This window comes from Gorilla gorilla, chromosome 10 (assembly GCF_029281585.2).
Source record: "Gorilla gorilla gorilla isolate KB3781 chromosome 10, NHGRI_mGorGor1-v2.1_pri, whole genome shotgun sequence".
Lineage (NCBI taxonomy): Eukaryota > Metazoa > Chordata > Mammalia > Primates > Hominidae > Gorilla > Gorilla gorilla.
The window spans coordinates 54,434,316-54,448,353 of NC_073234.2; the positions used below are offsets into that span (position 1 = coordinate 54,434,316).

General features: G+C 40.6%; 1 protein-coding gene across 1 annotated transcript in view; it reads left to right on the forward strand.

The window, feature by feature from the left end:
- Positions 1–11,270: 11,270 nt before the first annotated feature.
- Positions 11,271–14,038, forward strand: part of SLC38A4 (solute carrier family 38 member 4) — a 61,376-nt gene continuing 58,608 nt past the window's right edge. Inside the window, exon 1 of the mRNA XM_004053005.5 lies at positions 11,271–11,365. The gene's annotated coding sequence lies outside the window, so the exon portion shown is untranslated. The remainder of the gene's footprint in view (positions 11,366–14,038) is intronic.

Genomic DNA, 14,038 nt, shown 5'->3' on the forward strand with positions numbered 1-14,038 from the left:
AAGGACAAAACACCCCAAAAAGCCAAAGCAATCCTGGTTGAAAAGAACAAAGCCAAAAGTATCACACTACCTGATTTCAAAATATACTACAAAGCTATAGTAACCAAATCTGCATAGTACTGGCATAAAAATAGACATATAGACCAATGGAACATAACAGAGAACCCGGAAATAAATCTACACATTTACAGCCAACATGTTCTCGACAAAGGCACCAAGAGCATACACTGGGGATGGGACAGTCTTCAAGAAATGGTTCTGGGAAAACTGGACATATATATGCAGAAGAAGGAAACTAGACCCCAATCTCTCATCATACACAAAAATCAAATCAAAATGGATTAAAGACTTAAATCTAAGGCCTGAAACTATGAAACTACTAGAAGAAAACATTGGGGGAAATACTCCAAGACATGGATCTGGACAAAGAGTTTTTGTTCAAGACCTAAAAAGCACAGGCAACAAAAGCCAAAACAGACAAATGGGATTATATCATGCTAAAAAGCTTCGGCATGGCAAACAACAACAACAAATCAACAAAGGGAAGAGAAAACTCACAGAATGGGAGAATATTTGCAAACTATCCTTCTGACAAGGAATTAATAACCAGAATATACAAGAAGCTCAAATAACTCAATAGCAAAAAGAAAAAAAAAACCTAAAATTAAAAAAATGAGCAAAGGGTGTGAATAGAAAATTTTCAAAAGAAGACATACAAATGGCCAACAGGTATATGAAAAAATGCTCAATATCACTAATCATCAGAGAAATACAAATCAAAATGACAGTAAGCACTATGCAGCCATAAAGAAGAATGAGATCATGTCCTTTGCAGTGACATGGATGGAGCTGGCGGCCATTAGCCTTAGCAAACCAATGCAGGAACAGAAAACCAAATACTGCATGTTCTCACTTATAAGTGGGAGCTAAATGGTGAAAACACATGGTCATATAGAGGGGAACAACACACAGGGGCCTATCAGAGGGTGAAGGGTGGAATGAGGGAGAGAATCAGGAAAAATAACTAATGGGTACTAGGCTTAATACCTGGGTGATGAAGTCATTTGTACAAGAAACCCCCATGACACACGTTTACCAACGTAACAAACCTGCACATCCTGCACATGTACCCCTGAACTTAAAATATAAGTTAGAAAAACATACATAATTACATTTAATCTTTTTTTTGAAAAAACGATGTCATCTCACCCTAGTTAAAATGGCTTTTATCAAAAAGATAGGAAGTAACAGATGCTGGCAAGGAAGTGGAGAAAGGGGAACCTTCATGCACTGTTGGTGGAAATATAAACTAGTATAGCCATTATGGATAACTGTATGGAGGTTCTCAAAAAACTAACAATAGAACTACTATATAATCCAACAGCTCCACTTCTGGGTATATATCCAAAAGGAAGGAAATCAATATATTGAAGGTATATCTAAACTTCCATGTTTTTTTGTGGTAATACTCAAAATTGCCAAAATATGGAATCAATCTAGGTGTCCATCGATGGAAGAATGGATAAAGAAAATGTGGTATATATATATATATACAAGGGAATATTATTCAGCTGAAAAAAGAATGAAATCCTGTCATTTGCAGTAACATGGATAAAACTGGAGGTCATTACACTAACTAAAATAAGCCATACACAGAGAGACAAATATTGCATTTTCTCAGTGACATATGGGAGCTAAAAAAGGGGATCTCATAAAAATAAAGAGAAGATTGGTGGGTACAAAAGTGCAGTTAGATAGAAGGAATAAGCCCTAGCATGTAATAGATTAGTAGGACGACTATAGTTAACAATAATAATTGATTGTAGATTTCAAAATAGCTAGAAGAGAATAATTTTAATGTTTCTAGTATAAAGAAAAGATAAATATTTAAGGTAATAGCCCAATTACACTGATTTGATCTTTACAAATTATATGAATGTATTAAATTATCACATGTGCTTCAGAAAATATGTACATCTATTTAAAAAATAAAACCTTTGAGGAATCATGATAATTGTTAACAGTGTTTTTTTAAACTTGCTGCAGCATAGAACTCTGTCTACAAGCATTAGCTTCAGTTCTGAAAAATATATTTCATAAATTTTTAAATATAGATTTTTCTTAAAACAAAAGCAACCACAACAAAACCAATGACCACTCCTAAAACCAGAGTGTTAAAATAATTTTAGAGCGTTCCAATCAATTCAGCTTTATCAAAATGATGAGTAAATTCTAACTGTTCTGCAAACTTCTGTTTTTCTCCATCACTAAGTGTGTTTGTAGTACTGTCTGAACTTGACTTAAGCCAGGAAAACAATGTATCAGGAAACATTCTGTATTTTTCAGATGAGAAACTGAGCCACTAAGAGCTAAAGAGACTTGTCCAAGTTTCCATAGCTAGTAGGTGGCGACTCTGGGATTCTAAATCAAGCTATGTACTCTACAGCCAGTGAATAATCTGAGGAGAAACCAAAATGTGTTTCACAAAGTGGCCTTCAGGAATACTCATGTCATTAGCTAGAATTGCTTCCCATCCTTTCAAACACTAGTTTAAAAGAAACCCTTGAGGATTGGTGAGCAGATTCAATGTGGCCATTAATGGTTCAAACTTTTTATTGTAACACAGAAAATAAAGAGTTGTCAGTTGTCTTATCCTACCCAGGCATTGCGTTAGATCTTCTCAGACTCTGATGTATAATAGCCATAATTTTATTGTTTATAGATGAATACAAGACTCATTTAACCTCAACCCACAACCTGATTAATATTACTAGCACATATAAATGCATAACTCATAGTTCTCTATTACATGAGACCATGAACCACTGCTTTTGATCTCTTCTGTACTAGCTAAGATATGATGTCAAGAACTGATTAAATAAGCAGTCCCTTTAAAAGTTGAGCAGTTGCGGTCAGGCTCGGTGGCTCACGCCTGTAATCCCAGCACTTTGGGAGGCCAAGGCAGGCGGATCACGAGACCATCCGGGCTAACGCGGTGAAACCCCGTCTCTACTAAAAATACAAAAAATTAGCCGGGCGTGGCGGCGGGCGCCTGTAGTCCCAGCTACTCGGCAGGCTGAGGCAGGAGAATGACGTGAACCCAAGAGGCGGAGCTTGCAGTGAGCCGAGATTGGGCCACTGCACTCCAGCCTGGGCGACGAGTGAGACTCCGTCTCAAAAACAAACAAACAAACAAAAAAACCAAAAACGTTGAGCAGTTGCACAGTAAACCAGTTTGTGTCGTGGAATTACTTATCTTGAGAAGACTCAAATGATCTTACCTTCATTTGAGTCTTCCTTCTCTGGAATGGCTTTTTGTTTTATAAACCTGAGTTTTGCTTTTACTAAATCGCAGGTTAGGAAAAGAGAAATGTGTATCTACCTTGATCTCACTAATTCTCTCCAAATCTTACCAATTTTGACATTTTAGTAGCTTTATAAAAGATGTTTATATTTATAAAATAAGAATCAATGGAGAAGTGTGATAATGTGAAGAGAATCTAGTTTCAACAAGCTCATAGGGAATTCAAATCTATTCTGATACAGTCTAATTCCACAAAATGTAAATTTCTTGCTATGATAGAGGGGTTTACCATATTTGCTTGGGGGCTCAGAAGAAAATCAGTTTTTACAAAACAAACATTTTTATATAATTTTTTTTAGGTTCTAAAATTGTAACTCCAGTGAAAATGTGTTACATCATCCTTCTATTGAATCTGTATTGTCAGATTGTGCTAGTACAGTTTGATGTGTATGTCTGTGTGCATTAATCCTGTGTTCTTAGTGTTTCTGATTATTATGCATTATCCAGGTGAGTTTCTGCTGTTATCTTATTTTTCTAAAGCACTAAGCCGTTGCTGGTTTTAGTTTTTGGGAGCTATAAAACGAGAAGGTTCTAGGTGGACAGTATGGACAGGCAGTGAAACTTGCCATTCTGAATAAAGTTAAACTGGATGTGTGAGAATACAAAAGGTAAATTGTGTTACCTGGAGAGTTAGTTACGCTGTGGGGTCAAGGTCTCCACAGGATAGTTTTCTTTCCCTAAGGAATGACAACTCACTACTAAATAAATGGGGGATTGTGAACGTATTTGTTACATAGGCCTTCTTCGAAACAAGCATTTTGTTTAATACTAGAGAATAGTTTTAATGTAAATAATTTTTCTTACAATGGTAGGTTGTAACTTTAACAAACAGAATTGAAGTTCGAGTGCTATTTATTATTATAGCCTAATTCCTTCTTCATATGTACTGAGGATTGTGCTTAAACTGGAATTCTAGAAAAAAAATTATCACCAAAGACCCACTCTTAAGTACTAGCAAGTTATCCCATTTCTTTCATGCATAAAGAGACGTTTACTGTGAATGACAGGTTTTTCATTTGTACTCCTTCCTCAAATGTTTCTTTTTCTTTATGTAAAGTTCACGTTTGTCACCTCCATACTAGGAGGAAATTTAGTGAGTCACCTACCCTGAACACTCTTTTACAGACTTTAAAATAAAGATCCACATGTACTTCAGCTTATAGGACAGATCCAATAAATGCAACCTTGACTCATGGAAGAAATCTAACCGTCGAAAAATAAACCCACACCAGGATCTTCTCGGTTATCCCGGACCCAGGAAAGAGGGAGCAGGGACAGGGCTTCCAGGCTTCACTCCTGAAGGACAGCTGGACATCTCAGCCCCACCTGGGAGGATGCTTTGGTCTACTTCTCAGGTTGCCGCCTGACGATTGGTGGCTGGCCTGGAAGGGAGGGTCCGCAGGAAACGCGACACTGGGGATGTTGCCCCTATCACATGATGGAAATTTCCACTCTTTAGAAAGGCGAAAAGAAAAGAAAGAAGGGTCTCTCCATCCATCCCTTTCCGATACTTTCCCTGAATCCCAGTCTGGAAAGGGTAGTAAAAGAGGCGGGTGAGTGAATTTTTTTTTTTTTTTTGTATTTCCTGTTAGACTTGAGACTTGTCAATGTCCAAACTTGCAGCCGGATCCCAGCCTATCGGATGGGTGCTTGTGTGTATGCACGGGGGACATGCACACGTGTGTAGCCCGGTCTCTCCATCATCTGGGGCTTATGTCTGGGGCTCTTCATGACATGCTCATAGTTCCTAATTCTTATTATTTTCCAAACATTCACGCTTTGGGTGGGTTATTGCAGGCTAATGATTCGGCTGACTAGAAATAACGTAAACTAGGGCACACGGAGGGAAGAGACTGATTGGGCGGGCTCATGTGTGACTTCAAGGAGAAGCGGTTGTGCCAAGGTAGCCTATTCCAGGGGGGCTGGGGTATGGGGCACCTCCGCCTCCCGCACTGGGATTCCCTGCGCTCTTGGATTAGGAGTTGGTAGTATTGGGACTGCGTTCCGTGGCCCCGCCGCCTGCCTGGCTGAGAGGCCCGACTCCCCCGGCGGGAGCTGGCTCCGCGACCGCCCGGGATCCTGCTGGCAAGGTGTTACCCGAGTCCCTGGACCCGCGCCCGCGTCCTCAGGTCGGGGACACTGGGTGGAAGGCTTAAAAGAGACCTGTCGTCTCTGACAGCTGGGTCGCCCCAGAGACCAGCATGATTCCCCGGGCGGGGTACTCTGACCTGGGGAGCCCCCAAGGAGTCTCTTTCAAGGGAGAAGGCGAGAGCAGAGCTGGATGTGGGCACCTGGTCTCTGGGCGGTGGGCGAGTCTGAAAACTGCGCCAGCGGTTCCGAGGGCGGCTTACCGCGGGGTCGGATTGCCCGGCCTGCTGCGCGCTGGAGTGAAGGGCAGGGCGGTGCAGAAATGCGAACGGGGACGGATAGTGGGGTCGCGGCAACCGAGCTAAGAGAAGCCTAGGGAGGAGGGGCGGAAGGCGGGAATTGATTACAGGTTAGAGCTGATGGAGGAAAAATTGAGAGAAGAGCGAATGAAGGAAGAAAGTGAGAGGGGGGAGAGGGAACCCGGACCCGGGAAGCCCCGAGAAGCGTAAGCCGGGAGCACCCTTGAGTCCAGGAGAGGTGGCGAGCGCGGCACACCAGCTGTGCGCCCAGGCAGCGCGCGGTGAGGGACTCTTCATCTAGCGGTGGCACAGGTGGACGCTGCGCTCTGGGCCAGCGCAGGTGCCGGTTGTGGGGGAAAACGGCGAATCTCCCAGCTCCTCTTTGTGATCCAGCAGGCAGAGGTGGAAGATTGCCCTTACTTTGAGCACCAGGACTGACCCTGGAATGCTCACCGGGCTGCTGACTTGGAGGAAAAGGGGTGAACTAAGCTAGGAAACTCAGGGATACGTGGTCGCGGGTGTGCCAGGGCATTTGCAGAGGAGTGCAGGAGGCAGTGATGCGGGCACTTGTGAAACTTGTGAACTTGAGCACTTGTGAATCTCCCGGCTAGGGCCGGGACATGTTGGCGCTTGTCTATTTCTCAGAGTAAAAGCTGCATCTCTACCTGTCTCAGGGAGATATTAAATGCCGAGGTCTTAGATGCACAGTGTGAAGGTAGTAGGAGTGGCTCTAGAGCAATAAGCCCATCCTGGCAGGCACTTCCCGCAGACTCTCCCTAGCCCAGAGCCCCATCCTCCAAGGCTAAAGGACCCACTGCTTGGTTATCCACTTAGTTGTGGGGACGGGGGCGGGTGGGCAGGCAGTTTCTCACCTTAAAGGAAGCGGAAAGAGGCCAGAGCTTCAACAGTGGATGGCCTGTTCCCGATTTCTAGCTATCCTACAGCCATCCTTTTTTGCTTCTGGGTAGCTGTGACATAATCATTAGGGCTAAAATGTGTTATGTTGTAAAGAGAGCATCCTGCACATAGATCTCAATTTCCAGGGCCTAGCAGGGGGTGGGAGAAATCAGCCTATGTTGTATTTTGTTGTTGTTCCCACTACAAGCCAGTCTCCTAAAAAGTCGCTGAAATTGGTGAAGTCTTTCCTGTGCAACACAAGAAGAGAGTGTGTGTGTGTGTGTGTGTGTGTGAGAGAGAGAGAGAGAGAGAGAGAGAATTTCTTAAATTCTAACAAATAAATCTATAGAAAATCTAAGTTTTGGGTAGAAGTCTGTAAAAATAGAGACATTGAAAAGAATATCTGATCTTTCCATATTTCTGAATACCAGTGTCCAGAGACAGGAAACTTTTTATCAGGCTGATTTTATCACAAAGCAACAAAAGGCTGGAAGATTGGTGGTGTAAAGAGATAAATAACTTTCTTTGGAGGCTGCTGGGACAGGAGGCAAGCTGGAGGCTGGTCTCAACTAGATTAATGGTAATTCCGGCTCACACATATGTAGGAACTTTTACATTATATGTTTCTAAGTACTTCCTTTATGTTAACATTTGACCTTCATAACAATCTTACGAGATAGATTCTATTATTATACCCATTTTATAGGTCAGAAAATGGAGATACACAGTGTGAAGAACACAAAATATTTTGGAAGTTCTACTTGGGCATTAATTATTCATAAACATAAATGAGCAATTCTCTTTCACTTTGTTCTTTATCAAGGGCAGAGCTGGACAGGTGACTTCTAAGGACCTGGGGCTGACTTCTTATTCTATTACAGACTAATCCTATTCCAAGCAAGCTAAAGACATGATCACGCAGCTGGACTCTCTGAATCTTTGCAGTCTTAGGACTGGACTTTTTTCTACATAAGTGACATTTGAGAAAGGAATAGTGTACCTGTGTTCCATGTCAGTTTATCAGCACAAACATGTGGTGAGGACAATCACAGTACACTTAACAGCTTGTGGCCTTTGTGATGTACACATAACAGCTTGTGGACATTGTTTTTTTCTTTTTGCCTTATCCTATTTTTAGAACCTTAACCCTCCTTTTTTTTTTTTTTTTACTTTTTACACAACCAAAGCAAATATTTCTATAAAAATCAAAGGCTTAGTTATATATTTTATATACATCAAAACAATAATGTATCAAAATGATTACACAGTTTTAAAAAATGTGCTTCCAACTATCAATTGAAATCATCTTGCAAGCCACTACTGCCCTGATGATGTTCTGCAGGAAGGATAAGAGGTAGAAGTAGGGGAGGGACAAGTGAAAGGAAAGGTGCTTTAAGAGCCAGTCTTTATACTAAGCCCTTTAATGTGAATCTCATTTAATCTTCGCATGATACTCTATCCTATAGGTATTTGTTATCTCTGTTTTACAGACAGGAAATTGAAGAGGTTAAGGAAAGAGCCAAGAGTCACAAAGCTAGTAAGTAACAATGCTGGTATTAGAATAAAATTCATCCTATGCAAAAGCTCCTGCTTGTTGCAATAAAGACAGCAGTAAAATAAACACAACCAGAGGGAGGAGAACAAAAACTTAAGGAAACAAGCGTGTTAGAAATGTGTTACATACACAATATGGTGTGAGAGATAGGAGAAATGGAAAAACAGAATCACTTTCATGTCTCTCTTAGTTCTTCCTTCCACTGTGTATATAATGACCTAATTTCACTCATTCATTCCATAAATAATTATCAAGTGTTACTATCTTCAAAGAACTATATTAGGGAGTTTCTTTTATTCCTATCTTCCTAGCACCTAGCACAGTGCTGGGCAAATACCAGGTGCTCAAGAAATATTTGTGGAACAATGAATGAGTCTACTGGAGGAAAGAATAGATAAGGAAACATTTGCAATACAGCATGATTAAAAACCAGGGAAAAGGCTGGGCACCGTGGCTCATGCCTGTAATCCCAGCTCTTTGGGAGGCCGAGGAGAGTGGATCACCTGAGGTCAGGAGTTCCAGACCAGCCTGACCAATATGGTGAAACACCATCTCTACTAAAAATTACAAAAATTAGCTGGGTGTGGTGACGTGCGCCGGTAGTCCCAGATACTCGAGAGGCTAAGGCAGGAGAATTGCTTGAACCCAGGAGGCAGAGGTTGCAGTGAGCCGAGATCATGCCACTGCACTCCAGCCTGGGCAATGGAGCAAGACTCCATCTCAAACAAACAAACAAACAAACAACAAAACAAACAAACAAAAAAATAAAAAAAAGGAAAAATCAGATTTGAATACTCTACCAGAGAACCTGGCTTAGGAAAGGGGTCAGAGAACATTTCAAGACCAGGTGGTACCTGAGCGAAGTTTTGAAGTAGAAATAAAAGTTAGCCAGGCAAAGAATTGGAGGATGTGAGGAAAGGACTCTCAGTGGAGAGACCAGACTGAGAAAGGATAAGGAGGGAGTCAGTTCAGGAATTTAAGAGTTCAGTACTCTTAGTCAGTAGAGAATGCTTGGGAGGAGGCTGGGGAGGGAGGTGTGGTCAGGGAGGTCCTTGCACATTCTCTCTGGAAGTGTCCCTTAGCTCTGCCCCTCCCCTGAATTTTGAAAGTTACCTGTGCTAACAGAACAAAGTAACTGAACACAGGAATTAGCAATATATTTTATTATTTTATTATGGTCCCATAATAGAAAGCATACAGCTTTTTTGATTGCTTTTAATGTTAGGATTTAAAACCAGTGCTCAAATGGAAAGATAAGACAACAAAGTCTTATCTTTCCATTTGAGGGAAAACCAAATTATTTTTCTGGTTCTCAGGGGCATATTCTATTTTAGCATAGATAAAATTTACACAAACATACAACAAAATCCAAACAAATGTTCTTCTATGCTTTTATGAGGGGAGAGGTGGAGGGGATTTCTCTTCTGATTTTAGTTTTTAATGGCTATATTTTTCATTTTAGTATATTATAGCAGAGTCAGGAAGTACAAATGTATTTTTAAAAGGTGATGTAGGGAATTGAATGACAGTAACAAATGCTATCCTTTTATCTTTTTAGTAGATGTTTATGCCAGTCAAGATCCTGGGTTTTCATAACAGACTTTGACAACTTTTGTTTTGTAAGGATCTATTATTCCAGGCTTTTATTCCAAGCTCAGAGGTCTGCATACCTCTTTACCATATCCATGCTTGTAAAATACTCTTGGTCATAATGTTATTAGGAAGGGAATTCAATTATTTCTACCACCCAAAGCATTATTTGAAATGTTAACAAATGTCCATATGAAATGTTTTTCGATAGCGTGATTTCCTCTATCGTAACTAAAACAAAGGGAAAAGGAGAGGAGATGGAAAAAAGGACTAAATAATACTCATGCCAGACAGTCCAGCCCAGAGAATGTCATTCCCTGTATATGATTATTTCTTGTTGGCTATTTCTGCCTATTGTTCCCAATAAATCTAATGTGTATTCATCATTAAAGTGACTATCACCTCAGTTCCCTTGTTTCCCCTCAATTTTGTCTCTTTTGTTCACTACTGTCACCCTGATGCCGAACACAGTGCCTGGTATAAACAGACACTGGTACATGTTTGTTGAATGAATGAAGGAAGAAAGAAAAGATGTTTCTTTCTGTTTTTTGACAGAAAATATTCTTCAAATAAACATTTTTTCATGGACCTACTAAAGGCCTTTGCAAAATGATTTTGTGCATTGTTTATAGTCAATATAAATACTTTAAAATTGTTTACTTAATTTGCATGATTGCACATGATTAAGAGTATAAGCTTGGTAGGCAAGGTAATGTGGATATGAATCCTAACGCCATCATAAAGTTGGGCTTCCTGGGCTCAGATCTTGACTCTACCATCCAACTTCCTGGGTTCCAATTTTGGCTCTCCCACTTTTTACCTGAGTTACCTTGAGCAAGTCAGTCCACTTTATTGCTTCACTCATCTCTGAAATGGGGAAAATAATAGTTCCTACCTCACAGGGATTTTAGGAGGATCAAATTAGTGCATATCTGTAAAACATTTAGAATCATATCTGGCACTTTTTAAAACAGCAGCTATGGTATAGAATTATTGTGATGATGATACTGCATGGCACGTAAACACTCAATAAAATAAGATTGCTACTACAGATATTATTGCAATTCTTCATTTCTATAATCTGCTATGAAGATTTGGGACCCTAACAGCCTTTCCATGTTTTGGTCCAGTGAAAGTGTTGTTGATTCTACCTTCCCTTTCACTCGTAACTCTTTCTACCCACCCTGTGTTTGTCCTGTCATTTTGCCTTGCGTCATTTATTCATTTTACACTGCATACTCCTAAGGGCAGGGACTTTGCTCTTTGTTTTGGCATAATTTAATAACACTGGGTACACTCGCGGTACTATAAAGATGTTGAAGAAAAAGAAAAAAGACGCAATTTACCAACAGGCAACTTTGGCTTACAGCGGGATGGGTCGCTGTTCTGTCTGCAATGTTGGTACTCCTGAAGGCCGCCCAGCAGCATCTAGGGGCGTGGCTGGGAGCTCTCCAGTGACTGCACGTCCTGGGCGGCCACTGGGGTGTGCGCAGCGCCTGGAGCATGAGCCGGGTGGTGGCGTGCACGGAGGATCGCGGGAGGCTGCCGCCTCGGGACACCCCACTCACACAGGTTTGCTTGCTGCTTTTGCGTGGCAACTAGGTTAGAGGGTCCAGGAGAGTGGGTGAGATGAACGTGGAAGGGAAAAGAGAAAAAGACATACTGCAAAGCACTGAAAAACGAGGTGGGTGGGAGGGATTCATTAAGAAAAGACGCTGTGACAGTCCTTGCTTTTAAGAAGCGTTTCGTGCATGCTAGATAGTGCTGTTCAGGCTATAGTCTTGTTTCTGGAATTTTTCCAAATGGGAGGAATGTGTTTCATGGATGCAGAGTATTCTTTAAAACCGTATGACCAAACTGACCTCTATTGTTAAAGTGATCTAACTAAAAGGGTTCGTGTTTCCAACTTTGCTTTGTGAATGCCTGAAAAGCAATCCAAAGGTTGAGAACACTGGAAAACAGAGCTATTTTATTGCAGTCCTGAGAATGCAGTCATTACTGTTTTATTCCTTCTTATCTTTTGAAGCAATACTTCAGTAATTCTTTAGTAACAGTATGCTTTAAAGAAGGTATCTGATACATTTTTGGCATGTGCCACTATGCTGTATTTCATTATTCTTTCTGTACAGAGGCATCTGTAAAGAATATGTGTATATATATATATATATATATATATATATATATATATAAACTTTGTATATTAAAGTAATTATAGATTTGCATCCAGTTGCACAGAGAGGCACCTAAACCTTTCACCTGGTTTCCTCCAGGGGTTACATCTGACACACTTTAGTATAATATTAAACCCAGGAAGCTGACATTTAAACTTCGTATATTAAGTAATTATAGATTTGCATCCAGTTGCACAGAGAGGCCACCTAAACCTTTCACCTGGTTTCCTCCAGTGGTTACACCTGACACACTTTAGTACAATATTAAACCCAGGAAGCTGACATTTAAACTTTGTATATTAAAGTAATTATATATTTGCATCCAGTTGCACAGAGAGGCCACCTAAACCTTTCACCTGGTTTCCTCCAGTGGTTACATCTGACACACTTTAGTATAATATTAAACCCAGGAAGCTGACATTGGAATAACGTGTGTATAGTTTCTATGCCATTTTGCCACATGTGTAGATTTGTGCAATCTGACCCACTATAGGCCTGTCAAGATGCAGAACTTCCACCTGTATCTTGCATAAGATCTCCCCTGTTCCACCTCTTTATCATTATCTCCACCTGCTCCTCGCTACCCCGGCAACCACTTGTTTTCCATCTCTATATTTTCATCGTTCTGAAACTGTTATATAAATAGAATCATACTGCATGTGGTCTTTTTGAGACTGAGTTTTTTTCTTTTTACACTCAACTTGATGCTCTTGAGATCCATGCAAGTTATTGAGTAGATGGATAGTTTGGTCGTTTTTCATGCTAAGTAGCATTCCAGTTGTTTGACTCTATCTAGTGCTGCACATTTTCCTTTGCTTTTTAAATCAGTGAAACTTGGAACTTCAGTGGGATTAAGGAGGTACTTGAGGGCACTTGAAGAGGTGAAAAGTATGAGAACGAAATGTGAATATTTTTATTTTCAAAATGACATTTGTTTGTGTTAGGGCAAAAGGATGTATACATTCCATCTTCATTTAAAACACTGGAGGATTGGAAAGGAGAAAAGGAACAGGACAGAAAAAAAGTATGTACTTAGACAATAAGGTATAAAATCTAGTACCTTTTAAAATTTTTACATTGGTACAGTAATCTGTTACTTTACCTTAGTTAAGACATTTCAGAGTTCTTGAAATGAATCAAAACAATGCCTCTGCAATCGGAAGTTCCCTGCCAATCTATGCTCAGACACATACTGCCAACTGAGGGACAGTGGCATGGCTGGAAATGACAGTGAGTAGCTATTGGGTTTGACAGGGGTCACCCAGAGCCCAAAACAGCATCTTTAGCCCAAGGGCAACTATCAAGGGCAGATGTTCAGGTTCAGAGACTGTCAGTGTTACACTACTTTCACCTCCACCTCATCTGCTGCTGGGAGGAGGTCTCCCAGAGGTCCCTTCAAATCAGGTTTTAAAATGAAATGTTATTCTTTATCTGCATGCTCACAAGCATGAGAAACCTTGAAACTGGAGGCTGTAACTAGCCAAGGGAAATGCATCACTTCTGAATAGTACCTGGAAGACTTAGGCTAAATCCCTCCCTTCAGCCCATACCCATTGAAGAATTCCTCCCACCTCCAAAGAGAGAAGAGAACAAAATATCCACTACTATCCAAAAGCATTTGTAAATATCCCATTGAGGTTTCAGAATTTCACATTCTGGAATTTCAGAGACATATTGTCAATTCACAGAACGAAACAGTCAGTCTGGAGCCCTGACTAGACTTGAGTTTAACTGAATGCATTGCCCTGAGTCTCCGTTTTAATGATTTCTGTTACCAGAAAAATATTCCTTGTCCTAAATCTTGGGAAAGGATGGAGTGTAGCTGGCAATGGTGGTTCCAAAGTCTCAACATGAAGAAACATCACAGCTAAAATAATTTATAACTCTTTTCATAGGCAGATCTGCTTTTCTGAGTCTTTTGAAATGGAATAGAATCATTTGTGCTGTCTTTATAATGTATTTTATTTTAAGTAAACATTAGATATCTCACATTGCTTTGCAGGCTGTTCTTCTGGGTCATATCTCCTGTGTGTGTGGGCAGGGCAGATAATTTAATCCTATAAACTTGAGGGAA